This window comes from Sciurus vulgaris, assembly GCF_902686455.1.
Source record: "Sciurus vulgaris genome assembly, chromosome: 1".
NCBI lineage: Eukaryota > Metazoa > Chordata > Mammalia > Rodentia > Sciuridae > Sciurus > Sciurus vulgaris.
The window spans coordinates 36459605-36478058 of record NC_136461.1 but is presented as its reverse complement, the minus strand read 5'-3'; the positions used below and the strand labels follow the sequence as shown (position 1 = coordinate 36478058).

The following is an 18454-nucleotide window of genomic DNA, read 5'->3' as shown; positions in this document are numbered from 1 at the left end:
GGTACCTACCTCCAGCTCCAGGTCTGGGAGACCCTCAAGGGCAGGAATGGAGTCACAGCCCTCTGAGTCACTATTATCCAGGATAGGGCTGGACAAGGGAAGAGAAGGCCAAGGAGGGATGAAGTGACACAAAGGGAGGAGACTAAACTCTAGTAGTCTGTGCAGCTGTATATGGGTCCATACCCCTCCACACACATACCCCTGTACACACATGTACACACGCATGCATGCACCTATGCTTGTTCTGTCCCTAGTTGAAGGTGCTGGGGTCAGTGATGGACTTTCCTGATCACCTCTGGTCCATCTGGCCTTCAGTTTCAGGAGCTGCTCTCCTGGTCTGCCTGTGGCCTTGGCTGCCACCTGGTGGCTGCATGCTCCATAGAAGGGCAGATTCAATAGAGCCTTTGAATTTGAGCTTGGGGGCGGGGGATGGGGAGAGACTTCCCCTTAAATGCTGGGGCCAGAGACCTTCTCCTGGCACTGTCCCAGGCACCCCCTCAGGCAATTCAAACATTTACTGGGTCTTCTTATGGGCCTCCTGGGTAGCTAGTCTCCTGGCACATTTTCTTTGTGGCCCCAGTGGCTAAAGCTGTGAATGCCTCAGGCTCCATGCTGTACAGGTCTGCTGGTCAGCCAAGCTTTTAGAGGCTTAGTCATCCTGGTCCTGATGCCACCGGCCCCCTTCAGAAATGGTCTAAAGCATAGAGGTCTCTGCCCTTTTATTCCAAGTGCATGAGGGATGATATCTTGGGCTTTGTTCCATATGGAATGACCTTGGTCCCCTAGAAAAACAGAGTAGTGATAGCTCAATAAGAGAGAGAGAGGGGTTGGGGGGAGGAAGGAATCTGAGCATCTGTCCTGAGCAAGTTGGACGACTGTGGGGCCAGGGACACAGAACTAAATGGTGCAGACGATTCCTCCACTGACCAGATCCTGCAGCCTGATTTGGGCCTGTGTCAGGTGGAGGGAGGAGTGTCTGTTTCTGGCACCATAGAGGCTGGGTAATGACACTGAGAATGGTAGGTGCCAAGGACAAGCAGAAGTGCATTTATGGTCATGTGGGGTTTAGGAGCCTGTGGGACAAGGACAAAGGAAGTGCTGAAAGGATAGCTGGATACACAGACAAGGTCTGAGGCTCAGGTGAGCTGTCAGTAGTTGAGCTGGAGATTTTGTCCTGGAGTCAGAAGGTCCCTGAGCAGTGAAAAGCCCAGGTCTGGGTCAGGCAGCCTGGGTGTGGTACTGAATACTGTGTGACCCTAGACAAATCGCCCCCACTGTGCTATAGATTGGGTGGAGTAAATGGTGTCTATATAAAGAGGGATGTCATGAGTCAAAAGGAACAATGCACATAAAACACAGAGAATAGTACCAGCCAGCACACTGTTAGTATACAAATGGTGTTTGCTATTTTAAGTTAACATTATTACAGAATGAACTAAATTAGATGAAAGGCCATAGCGCATCAGAACTAGTAGGGTCCTTAGAATAATTTAGCCCAGTTTACTAATATTATACTAAGGAATCCAAGCCCAAGGAAGGGACAGTACCTGCCTAAGGTCCCATAATGTGATGGGTCAGAAGCAGTCTGGAGGCCCTGTGAGGCCGGTGGGGACATGCCAGGCCCATCTGCCCTCCTGCATCTCTTGAGGTATCAGCATACTAGAGCTGGCTAAGCCCATTTGTTCCACATCACTGAGGTTCATGTAGTTCTCTGTGGACTTTGTAAATGAATAACTGGACCTTTGGCCAGTTCTAGCTGTGGGCTTGGGGGTGGTAAGGACATGAGCTGATGTGTGGGGTAAAGGTCAGGAGGAGGGGGGGAGAAGAAGGGAGGATGTTTCAGGCCCCCAGGGATAGTGAGCTGGAGCAAGAGACTGGAAAGAGACTGTCCTCAAATCCAAGCATAGTGATGGTGGTGGTGGTGTATTTTACAGGGAAGCTTAGGGTTGCTCTGTGGTGTGTAGGGCCCTTTCTGATTGGAGCCTCATAGTGATCCTTCTGGGTGGTTATAACAAGGCTTATTTTTTAGAGGAGAGCATACAGACTCAGAGAGAGGGAGGTACTTGCTCAGGGTCAAACAGACAGTTAGCGATGTGGAACTTGATCTTTTGACTAATCCTACCCCAGTATAAGGATCTCTCTCTCTCTCTCTCTCTCTCTCTCTCTCTCTCTCTCTCTCGTGTGTGTGTGTGTGAAATGAGTAGCTGCAGTGTTTGCAGAACTTTCAGTCCTTTTGGATAGATACATCAGTGAGAGTGGAGGAGTCACTGTCAACATTTGCTGTTTCCACTTCCATCTGTCACACTCACCCCTCAATGTCTGAGCCTTGTTTCCACCTGTGACATTCCACCAAGACTGCTGTCACCAAGGATGCTCTAGTTCCACCCCTTGTTGCAAGATACAATGATCTTGCAGATTCTTCTGAGCTTACTGGATTAGATAGTAGCTCATTTTCTCTGGGAAGATGTTCCCGAACACCTGCCATTGGCTCCTCACGCTCTCCCTGGCCCATTGATGGTGTTGCTCTCCCTGGACAGATTGTGAATTTGAAGACAGGGTTATCTGAGCAGAGACCACATCCACTTGTTTATCATAATGTCCAAGTGTTCAGCAAAGGCCTGATGTAATATTTGTTGAATGATTGACATAGTGCCCTTCACTCCATTCACTTGCATTACTTCCTGTGAAGTACCAACTGAAAATCAGCACTGTCAGCCCCATTCCCTCCTGCACAATTCCATAGGCAACTCAGGTTCCAAGTGGAATTCTTGATCTTTCCCTAACTGCAGTCTGCAGTTCTTGTAAATGGCACCCACCCACCCAGACCAGACAGGGGAGTCACCTGGAGTGCGCCCTACCTCAGCTCTACTGAGCTTTTAATATTCAACAAAGCATCTTCCCGTCCCTGCTGACCCCCTTGCTTCAGGTCACTGTCTTGCCTGGATGTTTGCAGCAGTCTTCTCCCTCATTTCCTCGTACTTATTCTGCCTTTATCCTGCCACATTGCAGAAATTTAGAGAGACTTCTGCAACACGCAGATCCAACCAGGATCCAGCTTATTGCACCTGCAGGGTGAATCCAAGTGCTTTGAGGCAGGTGTAGCCTTGGCTATGTGCAATTTACCTGTCTTATCTGCAATATCTGAATCAGCCACTAGACGGCCAGACTGCAACTGTTTGCTTCCTCCGCAGCCTTTGTTTTCTGTCCCTTGTCACACCCCTCGCCACAGTTCTTTTACCTCCCTTCCCCGATCCCGCTGTTCCACGCCTCAATGCCTGTGTTGTTCATATTCAGGGTTCATGTTTTTCCTTCTGCCAGCCTTACCTCCCTGTTTGGTGGTTCTAGCAGGGAGACTGCAGCTATTCACATACTCTTTACAGAAAAACTGTGGCGCTCCACCGCGGAAGGTTGACCCCTTCCACCAAGTGCACAACTTCGGGAGGGAAGCACGGGAATGGCGAGGGTGGAAGTGGGCGTCTGCCTAGACTGCCAGACCAACTGAGTCCATATCCCTGGCCATCAGTGAGGTCGATACCGCCGGTTATCGGTTACCTCGACGAGTCCTGCCTCCTCAAATGTTGAAGAATACCACCAGAGAAGCGCGCCGAGGCAAGCATAGCGTAGAACGTAGGAAGTTTTGTTAAAGGTTAGTAAAACAGACTGCTCCCGGGAGGAAGAAGGGAACCCAAAGGTGGAATCCGTGGAATGAGGAAGTCCTGTCCCTTTTATACATCTAAAGTCTCCTTTGTTCTCCTGCATTCTTCTCCCTTATCTTGTTTATTTCCCCCCATCCTGCATAGTCACTGGGAGATGTCGTTGGAATGGCCAGGGGTGAGCAGGTGGGCTGGAAGGGCCAAGGTGGAGTTCTAGGCAGGAAGGGAGCAGCAAGCCGCCCAGGGCCATTGATTAGTAGCTCTCTGTCTGCTCAGGAGTTGCTTCATTGGCAACCTTCTTGGGAGGGGTGGTATTCAAGGATTCTGGAGACATAAACATTCCAATCTCCCAGGGATGGTTTCCAACTTCCCAGGTTCAGATTGGCTTCCATTTTCTCGATTTGACCTGATTACCTATTCTACACTAACTGCCTGTCTTTAATTCTGGCTTCAAGGTGACAGATGTTACAACTAGATTGCCCTCACATCCCAGTCTCACCTTCTTCAGGAAGACTCCTCCAACACCTCTTTGCATGCCACTATCACCATCTGGGCTGTATTCTGGGACTGTGAGCTCTTGGAAGGCAGGCCATCTCCAGAACAGTTGGTACAACTCCTGCATAAGCACATGCAATTCATGTGCCTTAGCCAGTCCCTGCTGAGCGGCTTACATCAGTTGCATGACTTTGGGCAAATCACTTAGTCTCTCTGACTAAGTGATTTATTTTCTTCTCCCCAAATGGACATTAAAAAATGATGTAGGGAGAGACCCCTCTGAGTGCCAGCCCTAGTCCCCCGCGAAGCCCCATTTCCACTCCGACAAGATGAAAGAAACTATCATGAACCAGGAAAAACTCACCAAACTGCAGGTACAAGTGCACATTGGTGGGAAAGGAACTGCTCACAGAAAGAAGAAAGTGGTTCATAGAACAGATACAGCAGATGATAAAAAAACTTCAGTTCTCCTTAAAGAAGTTAGGGGTAAACAATATCTCTGGTATTGAAAAGGTGAATATGTTTACCAACCAAGGAACAGTGATTCACTTTTACAACCTTAAAGTTCAGGCATCTCTGGCAGGAAACACTTTTACCATTACAGGCCATGCTGAGACAAAGCAACTGACAGAAATGCTACCCAGCATCTTAAACAGATTGGAGCAGACAGTCTGACTAGTTAAAAGAGACTGGCTGAAGCTCTGCCCAAACAATCTGTGGATAGAAAAGCACCACTTGCTACTGGAGAGGATGATGATGATGATGAAGTTCCAGATCTTGTGGAGAATTTTGATGAGGCTTCTAAGAATAAGGCAAACTGAACTGATCAACTTCTGAAGAAGATAAACTTGAAAAAGTTCCTGGGAGCTGCTATTTTATATTATGACTGCTTTTAAAAATTGTTTTGTTTATGGATCTGATAAAATCTAGTTCTCTAATATGTTTAAGCCCAAGCCCCTTGGACACTGCAGCTCTTTTCAGTTATACACGGTTTATTGTTTGCAGCTAATTAAGCTGAGGAAGCCTGGGAATAAAGTTTGAAACAAACGTTAATAAAGTTTTTTGCCTAGTTAAAAAAAAAAAAAGATGATGGGCTGAGGATATAGTTCAGTTGGTAGAGTGCTTGCTTTGCATGTACAAGGCCCTGGGTTCAATTCCCGGCACCACCACCAAAAAAAAAAAAAAAAAAAAAAAAAAAAAAAATGATGTACTTCATATTCATGGTGACCAGCTTGCTGCCCATCCCCATTGTCCATATTCCATTACCCATCCTATGCTCAGCCCTGTTGCCTGGCCTGGACAGGTAAAGGGTCCTTCTTTACTAGGGGAGGATCAGAAATTAGTCCGGAATATAGCTGAGTCAGCTCAGCTAGGGGACTTCCATTAGCCTGGAAAGCACAGACTCAAGTTGTCCTTTCCTGGAGCCCACTGAACTTCCTGGATCACTGTGTGCTGGGGCCTCTTTTTGTCTACCCCAGGTAGGGCTGAAGGCTGGTTTCTGGCCACTCCCCGTGATCTCTGTGCCTCTGTCTGATGAACCTGGTCATTGTACATTTTACAGCAAAACCCTGGAGCAATGGTCATGGCTTAGGGCTAACTCCTAGGAGTAGAATCGTGGTGTTTCTGAGGCTCTTGCAAGATGAATGTTTTTTATTGCTTCCCCTGAGGGTTGAATCCATTTACACTTAATAAATTGGCAGTACAAACAGCATGTTTATGTGTGACTTAAGTCTGTCTTGAGGCCAAATATTTTCCAAAAACTTGTTCACAAAGTATGTGCTTTTCTTTGTGAGGTCCTTGTTTCTTTTCTACGTATTGATTGCAGTATCTTGAAGAGCCACCGGATGGCAGAGAGCACACTGTCCTTGGGAAGATGGAAGAGTCGCTGTGCAAAAGGGGGAGTCTGCTTGGCTGGGAGGTCTGAACCAAGTAGCCATTGATAGAACTGCTGGGGAGACACAGGGGTGACCTAACAGAACTCTGATTGGAAATCAGGCATTTAGGATTCTAGAACTGGCTCTGCCCTGCCTCAAGTCTAGCTTTCATTTATTTGTTGAAGTAAGAAATAATGGAGATACCTTGTGACTGTAAGCACAGTTCCACCATTATTAGGAAATGTGTTCAAAGGATTTCAGATATGGGTCTGGGTGGGGGTCCTCTCCCTTTGTTCCTGGGAAAGAGACATGAGATGACATCATACAAAATGCTCATCTATGTCTATCTGCCTCTTTCCCTATATGTCCCTTACCTTCTGATATTTGTGGGCACCTTTATGAGCTTCTTTGGCTTCTGAAGTGGGAAGAAATGGCATAAAATAAATGTTCAGTATAATTACAGCTACTGTAAAACAAAGCAATCTGCAAGTCCTGAAAGAATGCAGCGTTCAATTTGCCTACATCCATCAGCCACATCACGAGGTTGTGCCAGTATTTATGTGGCTGCCAGAAGATATTTTAATCCTCTTTAGCTGAAGATAATGCCAAGCAAAGCCTCAACAACACATCATACACAATGTTCAGCATTTAATAAAAACTTGGTAGGCATGCCAAGCAGCAGTCCACATGACCCCAAAAAAGCAAAAGCAAAAGAAAAAGAAGGGGGGAAAAAAAAAGACAGTAGAAATAGTCCCACAGGAGATTCAGCTATGGAATAGCTAGACAGAAATGTTAAAATAACTATGATTAATGTTCTTTGGAAAATAGAAGGAGAGAGAATCTCATAAAAAATTTAATCCATAAAAATGAGTGAAATGGAAATTCTGGAATTATTTAACCATGTTTTGTAGTTTGGGTCTACAGGCTTTGAACTTATTTTGTAACTTATTCCCATAAATTTTATAATTTTGGTTGCTATTATAAACAAAATGATGTTTTAGATTTCATTTTACAATTGTTTGTCACTCTTATAGATGCTCTTTGATGGGTCCTGATAAACCCATCCTAGGAAAAAAAAATTCTAAATGGAACCACCACAAGTTGGGACTGATTATATGTATATACAAAGAGATTGGTTTTTGTATAGTGATGTTATAGTTTGCATCCAAAATGTACCATGTATTGAAGGCTTGTTCCCCAACACAGCACTGTGCAGAGGTGGGGCCTTGAGAAGTGATTGGATCATGAGGGCTGTGACCTCACTGGTCGGTTGATTAATAATTTGATGGTGTCATTGGGAGGTGGTGGAAACTATAGGAGATGGACCCAACTGAAGGAGCAGGTCCTTGCAGGTGTGCCCTGGGGACTATATCTTGTTCCTGGTCCCTTCCTCACTCTCTCTGCTTCCCGGCTACCATGAGGTGATGGGTTTCCTCCCCTCTGCCCTTCTGCTGTACAGTTCTGCCTTGCCTCAGGCCCACAACGATGGAGCTGGCTGACCATGACTGGAACCTCTGAAACTGTGAGCCAAAACAAGTCTTTGCTCTTTTAAGTGGTTTTTCTCAGGTATTTTCCAACAGTAATGAAAAGCTGACTAATACAGGTGACTTTGGTGTCAGGGGTCTCCAAGACTACTCTCAGGCTTGGGGATTCACTGGAAGACTCAACAGAATAGAGAAAAGTGGTTATACTTTTGGTTACAGATTAAAATCAGCAAAAGAAAAAGATGTATGAGGTGGTGTGCAGGAGATAGCCGAAGTGTAATTCCAGTTGTTTTCTCTCAGTGGAGTTAAATGAACAGAACTTCATGTTCTCAGCAATGATGTGTGACTACCTACACAGAGCATAGCCTACCAAGGAAGCTCACCTGAGCTTTACTCTCTAGGGTTATTTATTTGTTTATTTTTAAAAATTTTTAATTTTATTTGTTCTAATTAGTTGTACATGACAGTAGAATGCATTTATACATTGTGATAGATCATACAAAAATAGAGAGTAATCTCTCATTTTTAGGGTTATTTTTAAATTGGGAGTCAGTCACGTCAGCCTGTCAGTGTGACAGACAGTAATTGTTCAGTCTCCAGCCTTTCCAGCGGTCCAGTTAACACAGCATAGTTCAAGGCTTCCACCATAATCACCCTCTTAGTGTAAACTGTCTGGCGTAGTCCAAGGATGGGGGTATGCAAACACGCTCTTATCAGTCAGGCTGTCCCCTGGAGCCCGTCATTCCATATTTTGGAATGTGCAGAGTTCAAACATCTTAATCTTAGTGAATTTACTCTTGACCTCAAAAACTTCAATCCTGCAACATTCCTAACTCATTTATCAGTTTTAGTAGCTATTTTGTAAATCCCTTAGGATTTTAAAACAGACTTCATTTCTGGAACAGTTTAAGATTTACAGAAAAACTGAGAAGGTAGTTCCCATACTCCTCACACTGGGTTTTACCTGTTATTGACTTCTTACATTATTATGGCATATTGGTTATAATTAATATATTTTGTATCGATATTTTCTTATTGACAAAGTCTACAGTCGATTCAGGTTTCCTCACTTTTTACCTGATGTCTTTTTTCTGTTCTAAGATCTCATATTACATTTAGTTGTCATGCTATCTTAGCTCCTCTTGGCTGTGACAGTTTCTCAGACTTCCCTTGTTTTTGATGACTTTGGCAGTTTTGAGGAGTACTGATTTGGTATTTTGTAGGATGTTCATTGGAATTTGATGTTTTTTTGCCCCTAAAACTGGGGTTGTAGATTATTGGGAGGATGACTACAGAGGTCAAGTGGTGTTTCATTACATCTTAATTCTACTTTCTGCTTCTATGAACTGGACTATTTTAGATACCTCAAAGAAGTGTAATCATATAGGATTTGTCTTTTTGTGACTGGCTAATTTTACTTAGCATAACATGTTCAAGATTCATCTATGCTGTGGCACGTAACAGGATTTCCTTCCTTTTAAAGATGGAATATTAGATTGTATACACCACATTTTGTTTATCCATTCAGTCAGTGGGCATTGTGTTGCTTCCACCTCTTGACTATTGTGAATAATGCTGCTAAGAACGTGGATGTGCAAAGAGTTCTTCAAGATTACGCTTTCAATCTTTTGAACATAGGCCCAGAAGTGGGATTATTTGATGGTAATTCTGTTTTGAATTTTTTGAGGAGCCGCCATACAGTTTTATATAGCGGCCACATCATTTTACTTTCCTGTCAACAGTGCACAAGATTCCAATTTCTCCACATCCTCACCAACACTAGTTATTCCCTGTTTTATTGTTGTTTATTTTGATAGTAATCATCCTAATGGGTGTGATGTACACTAAGGATTTTTAAATGAATATGAAAAAGAATATTTTTAAATGATGTGAAAAAGAGATTTAAGCCTCAAGTGTGGTTCAGTGGTAGAGCACCTGCCTAGGACACAGAAGGCCCTAGGTTCATCCCCAGCACCACACACACACACATACATATACACATACACGTACACATACACATAAGAGATCTACATATTCCTTATTCATCATATATCTTTTCTTGCATTTTATTTTGCAACAGCTAGAACCTCCAATACAACATTGCCTAGAAGTTATGAGAGAGGACATCATATTTTCAATCTTAGGGAGAAAGTATCCAGAATCTACATCATTCAATTGAATATTAGCTGTGGGTTTTTAAAATTGTAATTAATAACATATATTAAGTTTACAAATGGATGGGATTTGCTGTGGTATTTCCATGCATGTATACATAGATCATTGTTCATTCCCATCCCCTTTTTACCCTCAACCCATCTCTCTTTCCATTTCCCTTTGCATTCCCTATTAATCCCTCTGGTCATTTTATTTTTAAGTTTCCAAATAGGAGAAAGTTGCAATACTTGTCTTTATGAATCCGACTTATTTTGCTTAATATGAGTTCCTCCAATTCCATCCATTTTCCTGAAAATGACAGGATGTCATTCTTCTTTATGGTGGCAGAACACTCCACTGTGTAGGTACACTGTATTTTCTTTACCCATTTATCTGGTGATGGGTACCTAGGTTGATTTCGTGTCTTAGTTATTGTTTTAATCAGCGTTTACATTACTGTGACCAAAAGACCTGCCAAGTCAATGTAGAGGAGGAAAAGTTCATTTTGGTTCACAGTTTCAGAAGTTCATTTAATGGTCAGCCAACTTCATAGCTCTGGACCCAAGATGAGGCAGAACATCATGGCAGAAGGGTATGGTGGAGGAAGGCTCAGGACCTTGGCAACAAGGAAGCAGAGAGAACTTGTTCCTCTATTATGTTGAGGTATGAGCCTTCTCTAGCTGGTTTGTTCAGTGCTTTTTGCATGAAAGCATGTTGAATTTTATCAAGTTCTTTTTCTGCCTTTATTGAGATGATAATATGATTTTTTCCCTGTAATCTATTTATCACTTTTCATATGTTGAACCACATTTCCATTCCTGGAATGAAATCAACTTGATCATGGCGTATGATCTTTTTGATGTGCTGTTGGATTCAAACTGTTACTATTTTGTTAAAGGTTTTTGCATCTATGTTCATCAGAGATATTGGTCTATGGTTTTTGTTGTTGTTGCTGCTGTTATGTCCTTGTTAGATTTTGATAGTAGGGGAATGTTGGCCTCATGGTTGCCTTCCTTTCAAGCATGCGGAATAGTTTGAGAAGCATTGGTGATGTGCTTCTTTTTAAGTTTGGCACAATTCAGCAGTGAAGCCATCTGTTCCTGGGGTTTTCTTTGTTAGGAGACTATTTGTTACTGATTCAGCCTCATTAGTTGTTATCAGTCTACTGATTTTTTTCCTTATATTCTCTTGGTTCAATTTTGGTAGGGATCTGTACCCAGAAGTCTGTCATTTTCCTACATTTTCTACTTTGTTAGCTTATGGTTGTAAATAATCCCTTCTGAGCCTTTGCATTTCTGTGATATAAGTTGTAATGTCTCACTTTTCATCTCTAATTTTATAGATTTGGGTCTTTGCTCTCTTTATTTGGTTAGTCAAAGGTTAGCTAAAGTTTGGCCAATTTTATTTATCTTTTCAAGGAACAAACTCTTTGCTTCACTGATCCTTTGTACTGCTCTTTTAGACTCTATTTCACTTATTTCTGTTCTGATCTTTTTTTCTTTTTTTAAATATGTTTTAGGTGTTGATAGATCTTTATTTTATTCATTTATTTATATGTGGTGCTGAGACTCAAACCCAGTGCCTTACACATACTAGGCAAGCACTTTACCACTGAGCCACCACCCCAGCCCTCTGTTCTGATCTTTCTATTCCCTTCCTTTTACTAGTTTGGGGTATGGTCTTTTTTTGCTTTTCTAAGATCTTGAGAGGCATTACTAGTTTGTTTATTTGAAATCTTCCTATTTTTTAATGCAGACACTCAATGCTACAAGTTTCCCTCTTAGTACTGCTTTTGCCACATTCCACAGGTTTTGGTATTTGTGTTTTCATTTTCAATTGCTTCAATGAATTTTTAAATTTTCATTATTATGAGTTTTTCAATATCTCACTGTTCATTTGAAAGTGTGTTGTTCAGTCTTATCTATTTGTATCATTTCTGTAGTTTTTCTTGCTACTGATTTGTAGTTTGATTCCACTATGATCAGAAAAGATACAGGATATGATTTCATTTTCAAAAAAAATTTGTTAGGACTTACTTATTGTGTGGCTTAACATATAATCTGTTTTTGAGAAGATTCCACTTGCTAATGAAAAGTGCATATTCAGCAGATGTTGGATGAAGTGTTCTTCTATAGAATACTGTTTATTCTGTTTGATCTATAGTATAGTTTGACACTTCTGATTTTTGTCTGAATGATCTATCTAAATAAATGACATAATTAAACCAAAAATACTTTAGAAATATAAAGATAAGTTTGGGGAATTTTCTATTTTGTTGAGGTCTTCAATCTCCAAGGAGCCTTAGGGTAAAAAGAAAATAGAATACATAACTTAGATGGTCTGCCATCTCTCATTGCCGCATAGAATATCTATAAACACCTCAATGACTGACACTGACTCAACTTCAGTAGACTTCCTAAAAAAAGTAAAAGATTAATAATAGCTGTCCACTGTTCTGATTGTACATTTTTTCTTTCTCTACACCTGTCTTCCCATCTCCAACTGTGTGTTACACAAATCCAAGTAATTATGAGCAAGGGTCAAAATATTGCTTAACGAGATTAGCAAAAGAAGAGGGCCTACACACAAAAATGAAGGAAGAGTCTCTTCAATAAGTGGCAAAAAGAAAACTGTATATCCACATGCAGAAGAAATTTACATCACATACAGAAACCAACTCACAATGGATTAAAGACTAAAGTATATGACATGCAACCATACAACTACTAGGAAAACAAAACAGAGAAAAGGATCCTTAATAGTGGTATGGGAAAGGCCAAATGTTTTCCCTGATAAGTGGATGATGATATATAATGGGGGTGGAGGGGTGGGGGTGAGAGAAGAATAGAGGAACTTTAGATAACGTAGATGGAAATGAGAGGGGGCGGTTATGAAAAATGGTGGAATGAGACAGACATCATTACCCTGGGTACATGTATAATTACATGAATGGTATGAATCTACATTGTGCACAAGAATAGAAATGAAAAGATGTACCCCATTTGTGTACAATAAATCAAAATGCAGTCTGTAAAAATAAAAAAAAATAATTAAAAAAAAGATTGTGCACCATCTAGAAAAAATATGTAATCCCTATATTTTTGGGGTCACAGTTTGTCAATAGAAGGAACATTCTTTATTTTCTGCCAAAATAAGAGCTATTTAATTTTACCCAAGTCTCTAAAGTAAAAGGTAAAATAAAAATTTAACCTTTAAAAGATAAAGATTTTTTGTATTGGCTCTTTGTTGTAGGTGAAGGATGGATACTTTCCCTAACATAGATCAGCCTTAGTAAGTTTATCAAGACCACAATTCCCGGACCTCTTCCAATGGGATTCAAATGTAGAGCCACCTTCTCTTCCTTGAAAGTTTCCCTGTGGGAACCCTCCCCCCCACTTTTTAATCTAGTAATTCATCCTCCTCTTTTGTTTGGCAGCCCAATCTCACCTCCTTTCTTGTTTTCCTAAGTTTGTTGAAATCTCTTTTTGTTGATTTCTTTTTTATGAGCTTTCCCTCCATTCTTTTCATTTTTATGTGATTATTTCTTTTTGCATTTTAGTACATGCATATCAGTGGGATTTTAGGTGGATCAATGGCCAGCAGAGTCAGGTGGCTTTCTTGTACTGGAATTTAGAATTTACCCAGATTGTGATTTTTCTCTTTTATAGGTAGATTAGTTGGTGTTAGGTCAGAAAGAGGTGATGATGAAGGTGTTTAGGATGACTTCTAGTTTTCTGACATAAAATCATGCAGGGAGAATTTCTATCCACTGATATAGGAACCCAGGAAAAAGAGCAGGTTTAGGGGAAGGAGGTGGATGAGGAATTTCCTTTTGGAAATTTTGTTCACCATAGTATGCTCAGAACAAAGCAAAGTACCTGGAGTAGATATTCAGCGGACAATTGCTAGACAAAGGGATGAAGAGAAGGGCACTTAGGACGTAGTAGGTTTCCTGCCAAGAGCGAATGGGTGTGTAGCTCCGTGGCAGAGCACTTACTTAGCATGTACAAGGCTCTGGGTTTGATCTCCAGTACTGAAAAAAAGTGAATTAGGATATGGTGCAGTATCAGCCAGAGAGCGATGAAAACATGTGGGCAGTATTATGAGATATGGGAGAAAAAGCAGGCATCATTGAGAAATGATCTTAACTTCTAATGAGGAAGAAACAGAATTTCTGGGTCATACAAAGAAAGAGGTGAGTCATACTTTGATGTGCTACAGCCACATCCAGTGACCCGTTAGCAGGGCAGAGAAAGTGTCTAGAATAATTAAGCACTTGTTGAATTATTAATGAGTGAGAGCAGTGAAACAGGAAATATCAAGGGGTGTTGAGGAAATTGCTAAGAGGAAAGCTGAAGTGATGGGTCCAGATATCCAGTCTAGAAGGGGAAGAAAGTGAAGCTTCGGAGTGTGTGTGTTTATGAGGAGAGTGCATGGTGTGGACAGAACAGCTCCAGGATGTGCCTGGCTGCTGTGTGAGGGAGGGAAGCCGGCAGCCTACCCTCTGCTTTGTGCCTGCTCTTCTCTCTGCCCGCCATGGTACCTTTCTCACCTTGGGGATGCAAATCTCCTGGATCTCCACAGTCTAATGCTGAAGCCATGATGCTTAAATAAGTCCCTCGGCCTCCCTGTAGTTCATGTAAGGATTCTACACCCTTGCACCTTGAAAATCCTGTGCCTGAGAGCTCTCTCCTCTTTCCTTCTGTCTGAGAAATGAGAACTGCTAGGGCCCTGGCTTCCACAGATTTTAAGGAAAACTGATGGTTGGAGATGTAGATGTGTAAAGAAGTTTCAAGATCTGCAGGTAAAAAGGGTTCTTCTGGGAAGTAATAAGTTTGTTGAGCAACCAGGACAGGTTTGCTCCTGCTCCTAGAGGCAGGCACTCCGTGATGCATGGGGTTCTGTAAGGTACCTGGTTCAGGTGTTCCCTGGATGAACACAGAAGGGAAGAGAAGTAAACAGAAGGGCTGCAACCCTCCACCCTGACAGACGGAAGCTGGAAGCCTGTCTAAGGCAGGCTAGCTAAATCTTCATGTGTGTATTTCCTGCCTTTTGTCTCACTTCCTTGCTGCTGTCTCTTCTTCCTGCTTTCTCTCCTTTAAAAGTTCTGCAAATTTTCAGGAAATTTAAAGGTGGAAACTTCAGAATAATTAGGTTTCTTCTAATTTTTTTTGACTAAATAAACTAAAAAAATTAGGAAACATTTAAAAATATTATTAAAAACATCAGTGTGTCAACCCATTGTGAGGAGACTATGGAGAGGATAAGAGTTCACAAAAGTAAGCAGATGCTTGCTGAGACAGAGGGAACATTGGAGAAACAAGTTGAGCTTGTGTAGGAGGCTCACTGGTAGGGACTGTGGTGGACCATGCTTAGCCCTGGGCTGGGACTGCAAAGACATGCATCTTGGAAATAAGTATGTAGAAGGCAGAAAAAAACATGCAAAGAATCAGAAGAAAAAAGACTGAAGTTAAGAGTAGTAACCAATGAGATAGGAAAAAGCATAAAATCAACAAGGCCAGAAGTGATTCATTGAAAAGACAATGGAATTGATAAGCGTCTGGTGAGAATGTTAGGAAAAGCAAGCAAACATAAATATCCAAAATTAGAAGAAAAAAAAGTTACAAGGCTTTTGTTTCTGGTAATGATGTACTAAATATGACAACCAGAAAATCTGGAATACACACACATGTGTGCATGCACATGCTTGTGTGCTTGTGTGCGCACACACACACACACACACACACCAACACAATCTACTCTAACACATCAGAGAGCTAATAATATAGTGAAGAGTTGTTGGGCTTGAGGGGTCTGGACTGAGATTCAGGAATTGGATCCAGGGATTCAGAGAAATTTTTCTGCTGAGGGGCTTGCCAATTCTAGAGGGTTAACTCAGAAGTGCTTTGGGTAGCCTGTGGCTATAGGGACTGGAATCAGATTCCAGGTCTCTCCAGGGGAAGATGGCTGTGGAATTCACTTATTTAAATTGGGAGTCCAAAGTTAACTTCCTACTAAAAAGAGTAAACTAGAAGGAAAAAAAAAAAAAAAAAAAAAAAAACCAGTTACCAGAGCAACGGCTCAGCTTTTAATTATCCAAATTCCTATATTTGGATTAAGGGGATTCTGAATTGGGTGATTACTGGCACCTGGCATAAACAAATGTAAATCTTCTCTGGAAGAAGCTTACATCAACTCAATCCTACAAGCAACAGGGCCAAAAATCTGGTGCACAGCGCAAAGTAGGCAGGTATAAAATAAACCCAGATGACATAGGGGAAAACCCCCCAGCAGAAATAACACAGCATAAAGTCAGATTCATAAGAGTTCCAGATACTGGAATTGTGAGAATGAGTTTTAAATAATTTTTCTTACTAAGAGATAAAACCCATGATTGAAAAATTTAGCAGGCAATTCCAAGTTACAAAAGATGAAATAAAAGTTCTACAACCTAAATTATTAATACCAAAAAAGAAGACCTCAGTGGGTGCATGGACTTCGGATTTCACAAAACTGAAGAGAATTAGCAGATAGTATGTATATCAGGTTAAAATATTCTGATTAAAGCACAGAGAGACAAAAGATGGAAAATACAGGAAAAAGTGTAAGAGACATTGGTGATAAGTGAAGAAGTCTAGTATCTGTACAATTGGAGTCCCAGAATCAGAGAAAAAAATTGAATCAAAGTAATATCTAAAGAGATAATATCTGAGAAATTTCCAAAACCTGTGAGCAATAAAGGCATAAGTGCATTGTGTCCTGCAAGCAACCAAATAGAATAGATCTATGAATTCTTTGATAGTCCTCTCTTTCAAATATGGAGCCCAATTCCCCAATCCCCTTTCAACTTCCTCAGTCTCTCTAGACTTACTATCTTCTAACAAGAAGATAAAGCAGGGCGATCCAATATGGCGTACTAGAGGGTGACTGCATCTCCTGTCACTCCAGAACCCAGGATTCAAGAAGGGGAGGCATTGAGAGACTCAGACGAAAATAGAGCCACAGGATGAGTCTCCCCTGCCGGGTGAAGCTTGGCCTGGCCGGCAGGCCCGGATAGGGACAGCTTATCAGAGCAGGGCAGGGCAGCTAGAGTCTTCCCCAGGTAGCCCTGCTCTCTCTGGCGGTGGGCTCCTCCCACATGGCCAGCTTCTCGGAGCAGGACCCCCAGTGAGAGCCTTTCTACACAGAATCAGCTCCAAGTCCCGGAGCCAGCAGTGAGCTCTGGCCTGCAGGCAGCTTCAGGAACCAGGACAGGGACTTCCCCAAGCAGCCCTGCTTCTTGGAGCAGATCACCCAGTGAGAGCCTTTCTGCACAGAGCCAGCTCCAAGCCCCAGAACCAGTAGCAGGCTAGGGGCAGCTTATTCGGAAGCACTGCATTATCAAGTTCCTCCAAGACTTCAGGCTACTGAAGGCTGGGAGGTGATACACTGGAAATTTACAGGGACACTATAAGCCAATAGAGGAAATCTGCAATATCTCAGAGTCCCACTGACATCTGACCAATATGAGAAAACAAGGGAAGGAAATGTCCCAAACAAACCTAGATACTATATCAATAAAACCCAATGACAGCACAGCAGAAGAAATGTCAGAAAGGGAGTTCAGAATGTACATAATTAAAACAATCAGGGAAGCAAACGAGGAGATGAAAGAGCAAATGCAGGCATTGAAGGAGGAGATGAAAGAGCAAATGCAAGCATTAAATGATCGCACCAATCAACAGTTAAAGAGCAAATATGGGAAGCAAGAGATCATTTCAATAAAGAGGTAGAGATACTGAAAAACAAACAAACAAACAAACAGAAATTCTTGAAATGAAGGAAACAATAAACCAAGTTAAAAACTCATTAGGAAGCATAATCAATATGATAGAATACCTGGAAGACAGAACCTCAGATATTGAAGAGAAAATATTTAATCTTGAAAACAAAGTAGACCAAACAGAGAAGATGGTAAGAAATCATGAACAGAATCTATAAGAATTATGGGATATCATGAAAAGGCCAAATTTAAGAATTATTGGGATTGAGGAAGGCTTAGAGAAAAAAACCAAAGGAATGAACAATCTATTCAATGAAATAATATCAGAAAATTTCTCAAATCTGAAGAATCAGATGGAAAACGAAGTACAACAGGCTTGTAGGACTCCAAATATACAAAATTACAACAGACCCACACCAAGGCACATTATTATGAAAATACCTAACATACAAAATAAAGACAGAATTTTAAAGGCCGCGAGAGAAAAGAATCAAATTACATTCAGGGGGAAACCAATAAGAATATCAGCAGATTTTTCAATCCAGACCCTAAAAGCTAGAAGGCCCTGGAACAACATTTACCAAGCCCTGAAATAAAATGGATGTCAACCAAGAATCTTATACCCAGCAAAACTTACTTTCAGATTTGACGACGAAATAAGATCCTTCCATGATAAACAAAAGCTAAAGGAATTTACAAAAAGAAAGCTGGCATTACAGAACATTCTCAGCAAAATATTCCATGAGGAAGAGATGAAAAACAACGATGCAAATCAGCAATGGGAGGAACTAGCCTAAAGGAATAGCCAAATAAAGGAGAAACCAAATCATGTCAAAAAACAAAAATGAGTCAAATGACTGGGAATACAAATTATATCACAATAATAACCCTGAATGTTTATATGGCCTGAACTCATCAATCAAAAGACATAGACTGGCAGATTGGATTAAAAAGAAAAATCCAACAATATGCTGCCTGCAAGAGACTCAACTCATAGAAAGAGATACCCATAGACTAAAGGTGAAAGGATGG

At 41.5% G+C, this 18454-nt stretch overlaps 1 pseudogene across 1 annotated transcript; it reads left to right on the top strand.

Moving 5' to 3' along the window:
- The first annotated feature begins 4395 nt into the window (after positions 1–4395).
- On the top strand, positions 4396–5218 carry LOC306659684 (transcription factor BTF3-like; annotated as a pseudogene). The gene has a single exon. The product of its transcript is annotated as a transcription factor BTF3-like (transcript).
- The last annotated feature ends 13236 nt before the right edge of the window (positions 5219–18454 follow it).